General features: G+C 35.0%; 1 long non-coding RNA gene across 1 annotated transcript; it reads right to left on the bottom strand.

Annotated features, from left to right (window-relative positions):
* Nucleotides 1-1,012: 1,012 nt before the first annotated feature.
* On the bottom strand, nucleotides 1,013-2,083 carry LOC143611597 (uncharacterized). Its single transcript, XR_013149796.1, has 3 exons — nucleotides 2,049-2,083; nucleotides 1,839-1,951; nucleotides 1,013-1,161 (listed from the first exon to the last, which is right to left on the bottom strand). It is a non-coding gene; the product is annotated as an uncharacterized LOC143611597 (long non-coding RNA).
* Between the last annotated feature and the right edge of the window lie 5,438 nt (nucleotides 2,084-7,521).

The following is a 7,521-nucleotide window of genomic DNA, read 5'->3' as shown; positions in this document are numbered from 1 at the left end:
ATTATTATTTAATATTATTATTATTTATTCATATTATTATTATTTAATATTATTAGTTTTTACTATTGTTTATTATTATATTTATTATTATACAAATAAACACCCACTCGTTTTACAACTTTTTACAGAAATATGCCAATCTATATATAAAAATCTGTATAACGGTATTACAACTTTTTATACTCCTGATACGTGGTACGAAGAAGACGACTGGCCTTCATATTCCGACCCGCCAACAGATAACTAGTAAACTGGCTTACCGTACCAGTTATTATTTAATATCCATCATTTATTATTATTATTATTTAATATTATTATCATTTATTATTATTTCATATTATTATTATTTATTATTATTATTACTATTTGTACATCGAGTTTGTATAAAATATATACAAACTATAAAAATGGGGTGTCGTCAAAGTCGGCGGCCGTAAACGTCGCATCGTGAGCATCGACGTGGTCGTCGGCCCTGCGTCTAACGGTCGATTCCTGACCGGCGTCGTCCACGTCGTCGCCTCGTCCGCATCTCTCGCCCGACGTGCTCGCCTCGTGGTCAAAACTAGGTGGCGGTGTTAAGGGAGCCGCTACTAACGGGGAAAGATCGACTAAGGGCACAGGGGCGTAAGGGGCACGTGCTAATCTCCATATCCACCTCGTCCTCCATCTTTAATAAATAAATAATAACTAGTATTTAGACCCATCGCGTTGCGGCGGGAGAAGTTAAGACATGTAACACTCGGTTTCAACAACTTCTACGTTAGTATAAAGCTCCGGTTTCAACAACTTTTACATTAGTATAAAGCCCGCAAAAAGGGGTGCATGTTGCCTTACCAAAAGTCTTTTACAACTTCATATTCTTTTCACCTCCACTTGTTTTTGAGTGTGTTTTTTTATCATTAAAACAGATTATGGGCCTCTGTACTTGGAAGTCATATGCCGTTTTGCGGTTGTGCCTCATCTGTACATTTATTGAGTGATATTTTTGTTAGAGCTGGCTGTCATAAACATTAACAACGTGTTTTATAGAAAAGAAAGGAGCACTACCTGGTGTCTCATTATTCAGGTGTTCAAAATGCCATCAATATAAACTATTTACCATTCCTATTAGCAGGCTCCTTCCACCTCTTTTTTCCTTCTTTAGATGAGAAATAATCTCTACTATCAATCCACAAATTCAAAAATCATGACATAAAAGGACAAAATGACAATCAAAGTAAGCTTTCATAAAAAGTAAACCACAAGGGCATTTTACCTAACAAAAGGCAATTACTTTGGTTCTTCACATCTCTCTCACAACCTTTATTACCTACTCATGAAATCAAACTTTGCCCAATAAAGGAGTGAACAAATATATTCATCAAACAGCAAATGAGGACGAAATAAATAAGGTTTCCTGCACAAAGTAAATAAAATCCTATGAACTTTAAAAAACTTGCAGACCAGGAGTCAAAACACTAACCCTATATTCGTTTGCGCCTGGCATGACTCCTTTTCCATTTCATAAGAACATTTAAAATGTCTCCTCTTTTGACATCTTCATTGACTCCTCATTCACCACACTGCATCTGGCTCATCTGCATCTCATCACCATCTTCTGTGTGACTGCTATCTTGAGCTTCGGGTTCAGTTTTATCCCTCCTATGAAGCTCGGTGAAAACAAAACTACAATATTTCCAATCATGGAGTTTTGTACAACAATTAACTACCAAATTGACTGGAAATGATCAATGATGATCCTATTTTGTACATGTTTATGGTGAAATTTGAATTTATTATTTTTTTTACTACAAAGATGTAAATTAGATGTTACACATTTAAAATACTATTTTGCTCACCTTTATATCTATGTCTCTGAATTGAATGCCGTAACATTAACTACAAGAATTGGAAATGTCAAATGCCACATGGTCCAGGCCATCTAACTTCATTGCTTGTCACATGCCTTCACCTAATTGTCTTATATCTGCCATGGTGAACACTTGGGTTAACAAAAAAGGTTTACTGCTAACATATTATTGACCAAGATATAATAATAAAATGCTCACCAAGATATCATTATTTCCTTTAATGACAATTGCTTTCAGAGTTCTCACAAACTATAAATAACAATGGTTTATCCATCAAACATAGTTACACAATTCTTATGATGACAGAGAACCATAACTACATACAAAAGGAAAAAAATAAGATATCAAGTCAAATTAAATAGAGAATTACCATTAATTAAGACATTGGTCTCCCTGCGCTACCAAACTCTACAAAATACATTACATAAAATAGGATATCAAGTTACAATTGGTCTAAAACTGAAACCCTTATCTACACTTTTATAAATAAACTAGCCAGTTGCCCGCGCGATGCAGCGGTGTATGCGCAAACGCAACCGGTGTTAATACGTTTGTATCCTCGCCACGGTATGTGCGTAACCCGAAGGTGATATGCATTTCACGTGGCTTCGGACGTGTAACCAGTGCTAGTAAGCGCGCCACATACTGCATATACGCGAGAAACCCGATATGTATAAAAAATATCATCCACGTAATTGATGCTTGAACGCACGGTAACTGGTGGAGACAAGCAAGAAGCAAATATGAAATGTACAGTAATTTCAAAACTCAATCCGTTTTGACATGAACCCTTTCAATCTAAACTCATCCCGACATGAAATAAATTAACCCTTTTTGTATTAACATGTTTTAACACCATTAGCCGAACATGCCCGACCCGTTGTCGGTAATAAATGATCGCGTAACATGTTAGTTTTTTATAAATTAATAAACTATAGCAATACTATACTCAAATAAAAGAGAACAAAATGCTCGTTTTTATGGTGTAATTTTTAGAAAAAAATATTAACGTGTGAAAAAATTACGGCCGTTAAAAAGCCGTGGGGTAGGTGGTTTATAATTAGGAGGGAAATGTGTAACTATTTAATATATTAACAAAACTTGATTGAAGTTGAAGGACTATTATTGTATATTATTTTGGAATAAGCAAAGACTATTTTACCCTAATTTCTTAAAATTATATGCATTGCTACTTGTACTATATGCAACAAGAGTGGTACCTCTTAAAATTTAAGAGGTCCCTCACTCCTATATTATATATAGATAGACGGGTGCCCGCGCGATACAGCGGGGTACGTGCACAAACATAATCGAACGCGTAACCGCTTGTGCTACGCTCGTTACGTGGCACAATACACGCGTTGACCAGTCGTAGTACGTGTAAACAATGTCATCCGCGTAACTAATGCCTGAATGCACGTACTTAATGCCGAAAATCAAGAAGCAAAATTGAAATATACAACTATTTCAATTAAATTATTTCTTAAACCAACCTATTTTAAGTTGAATCCCGTTTCGACATGACATCGTTCTAACCCGAACTTGATATGACTTGACCACTTTCAACCTGAAACCTGTACCAACTTGAACGAAATTAACTTTTTTTTTGTATCGACACGTTCTGACCCTAATCCAGTTCGACACATGACCCGAGCTCACATGACTCGATCTATTGTTGGTCATTACATGTATCACGTAATATGTTAACATTATAAAATAAAAAAAGTACAACAATATCATACTCAAATTATAGATAATAAAATGCATGTTTTTATGGTATATTTTTTTATAAAAAATATTAACGTGTGAAAAAATTACGATTGTTAAAAAATTGTTGGGGTAGTTGGTTTTGAAGAAGGGGTAAATTTGTAACAATATAATAAGTTTACAAAAATTGGTTAAAGTTAAAGGACTATTATTGTAAGTTTCCTTTGAAACTAAATTGGTTAACGTATTTTATGTTTGAAAGACTATATTACCCTTATTTAAAGTTGTACTATATGTTTTATGAGTTGTAAAACTCTTAAAATGATGCTCTTAATTTTGCCTATCACTCACTCTTTATATATAGTAGAGATTAGGGACATTGATGATGCTGTAAACGAAGAAGGGAGACTCCGTGGATTGATGGCAACCACTGCCACGACCACACCACTGCCACCAAAGTTCCCAAAATCGGAGCCGGCAACAGCAGTGTGATTGGGGATTTACAGCAGACAATGGCTTCAACAAACGACAAAGATCAATTTTAGTTTTGATAGCCGACTGTCGTAACCCAAGTAGAGAGAGATAAAAAAAGGTACGTCGCCACCACCATAGACGGACGGTAATGGTCATTCATTGGCGAAAAAGCCAACGCAACCACTGCCGGGAACCCGCCGGCAACAACACAACAGGTAAACAATTCCTCCCTCTACTTCGAGGCATGACGAAGAATATAGATCTGTACCGGGATCTCCATAGTTATGATTGAAGAAATCTCTGTCATATGATGTTAGTGTTTTGTTGAGTGCAGTGCAGAGTGATTAACCGGTGGGTGGGGAAAGACACGTGTAAAAGTAAGTGAGACTTATGCCATAAGAAAGACACGTGTAAAGAACTAAATAAGTAGGTTGTACAACTGATTATGCATAAATTCCTTCAAAGGGTAAGCATATGTACAACAAAAGTAACATTCAGTACAACTCATAAGCTGTTAGATAGTTGCAAATTAATATATATGATAATAACTATTAGTATTAAATAATAATAATAATAATAGTAATTAATAATAATAATTATAATTATAATTAAATAACTATAATTAAATAATAATTATTATAATTAAATAATGTTAGTGCACGGTTTTGGTGTCCGTAGCAATCGAATAAGTTATAGTTAGTCTAATCTGTGTATTTAATGTATATTTATTGTAAAATGGCCATTCGCTATGAATTGTATAGCGAATGGGTCCATTCGTTAGTTGACTAGGCTAGTTCGTTAAGTTTATAAGTCCATTCGTTATAAAGTATAACGAATGGAGGCTGGTTCGTTAAGTTATTACCATTCGTTTTGGAATCATAACGAATGGTGTCTAATTCGTTATGAAGATATAACGAATTAGGTTTAACTTAACAAATGGAGCTTTGGCCTATAAATAGGTAGCTCATGTTCATAATTTAGTGGAGATCCGAGCCATAAGTTATTATACTCTCACCATGTTGGATTCTCTCTAGATCTAAGTTATTTCCACCATAATATATTCATCCTAATTATCAATAAACTATGTATATAACGTATTGATCGATCTTGTGTTTCTTGTAATTGTTGCATTGGGTTAGCGGCTAGATCTTGGATTCTCAATTGGTATCAGAGCAGGCGGCTGCTCCTCTCAATTGGTATCAGAGCAGACGGCTATGTCACGGATGTTCTTCATGTTCTTCGGGTTTTGGACTGATTTGATTAGATTTGGGGTTAAATTATGTATGAATGATGGAATCGATGGTGAATTCGTGTTTATTGATGGAAGACGAAGTTTCCTATGTAATTTTGTGTTAAATTATGGTGTACTGACGAATCCACCATGGAAGAGCATGTTACTGTTTGATTCAATTTATGATGATTAAGTGTTTGTTAAGTTAATTGGATGTTAGATTCGTAATTAGGATGAAAATCCAAGTGTTCGGTGTGATTTTCATGGTTATTTATGGTGTTTTGATGAATCTGCCATGGATGAAGCTTGGATTTGCAGATTCTGGCCAGATCTACGATTTCCCGGCGAGATAACTGATTTTTCCGGTGAAATACGTCCGGTGAACAGTTCAGATCAAACAACCTAATTCGTTATGTTACTGTATCAATTCGTTATGGAATCTTAACGAATGGAAAATTTAACGAATTAAGGTAATTTGTTAAGTTAAAGATAACGAATGAAAGTAATTCGTTAAGTAAATTCGTTAAGTTAAGTCATTAAGGTATTGGTAACGAATTAAGGTAATTCGTTAATGTGTAGGACGAAGTGTGAAAATCTTAACAAATTGAAGGCCATTCGTGTAACTGTTATAACAAATTAAGATGGTAATTTATAACGAATTGAGTTGATTCGTTAAGTGTGTAACGAATGAGTGACTGGTTGACGAATGGTGGATATTTATAACGAATTGGAGTTGTTAATTTATAATGAATGGAGAGGCGATTCATTAATAATAATAATAATAATAATAAATTAAAAAGTTATTTGGCGGGAAAATTTTTCTTGGACGATTTTTTTTCCTGAATACTTCTCGTGATTGAGATTTCATTCTTAAAAATTTTGGCTAAAATATTTACTTTTCGACAATTTTCGGTGATTTTTGGGCGGCAAAATCAGAAAATTTTACTTAAACGAAATTTTTTTGGGATATTCCTTATGTATTGGGTACTCTTCTCTCAAATTTTGGTGACATATTTTCCGCCCAACTGTTTACGCATTTTGACTGGCTGAGGGGGAGACCACGTGTAATTTAAGGAGTTTGCTTGAGATTTTTGAAGATTGTTCTAGACCTTGCCGAAATTGTCAAGAAAATGGGGAGATAAAACTTTTATTTGAGTTTATTTAGCATGTATCTTCCTATGTTTACAAGGTTTCTTGAAAAATTACTGCAATTCGGGTGGTAATTCATGACTGCAAAGCTACGTTTGACTGAGTTCAAGACTGCAATTGTTTTTGATTGGTGATTGATTTGTTCAAGATTGAAACCTGACTATGTGGATACGAGTGTCTGTCCTTTTACTTCTTTCTGAGGGACTTTGATCCTGGTTATGTTGGCTACGAGTATACGACGGATTACTTCTGTTGAGGGGGACGATTCTCGAATGGGTTGATCTTATTGAAGAATATACGAGTCTTGTCATTGGATTGAAGAATTTTATCATTCAGGGTTTATTAATAGAGGTTGAAACTCTGAATATTATGCCTAAACATTAGTGCATCTTTGCGAATGGGATGTGGAAGAGCTTAAAAGAGTATATTTGGGATACACGTTATCAAAAGAGGGAAAACCGAAGTGAAATATGTTGAATGATCGAGTTTTTCATGAAGATGTGTGATGAGGTTAAATGTAAAGATATGTTTTTCTTTACCGGTGCTAACGGATAGCTGATGACTTGATGCTGATTGTTGAAAGATTGAACCATATCATATGCCAGTGGATGATCGGGATGATATCCAAGAGTTGCTCACTTTGAGGGGGAAATCTGATATGAGAAACTACAAGTTATTGGTTTGCTGAAAAGAATTTAAGATTTGGCCGTTTGCACAAGCCCGAGAATCATCAGGCAAGGGGGAGTCTACTAGTGCATGATTTGTGACAGGTGATTTGCAGTTAAAGTATTCGAGAGCTACGGAAAAGGGGGAGTTTGTTAGTGCACGGTTTTGGTGTCCGTAGCAATCGAATAAGTTATAGTTAGTCTAGTTTGTGTATTTAATGTATATTTTTTGTAACATGGCCATTCGCTATGGATTGTATAGCGAATGAGTCCATTCGTTAGTTTACTAGGCTAGTTCGTTAAGTTTATAAGCCCATTCGTTATAAAATATAACGAATGGAGGCTGGTTCGTTAAGTTATTACCATTCGTTATGGAATCATAACGAATGATGTCTAATTCGTTATGAAGATATAAAGAATCAGGTTTAACTTAACGAATGGAGCT

Source organism: Bidens hawaiensis, unplaced genomic scaffold (genome assembly GCF_021521415.1).
Source record: "Bidens hawaiensis isolate Kalapana, Puna unplaced genomic scaffold, B.hawaiensis_p1.1 tig00031782_1, whole genome shotgun sequence".
Classification (NCBI taxonomy): domain Eukaryota; kingdom Viridiplantae; phylum Streptophyta; class Magnoliopsida; order Asterales; family Asteraceae; genus Bidens; species Bidens hawaiensis.
The sequence above is the reverse complement of the archived record's forward strand: the minus strand, read 5'-3'. Positions and strand labels throughout refer to the sequence as shown.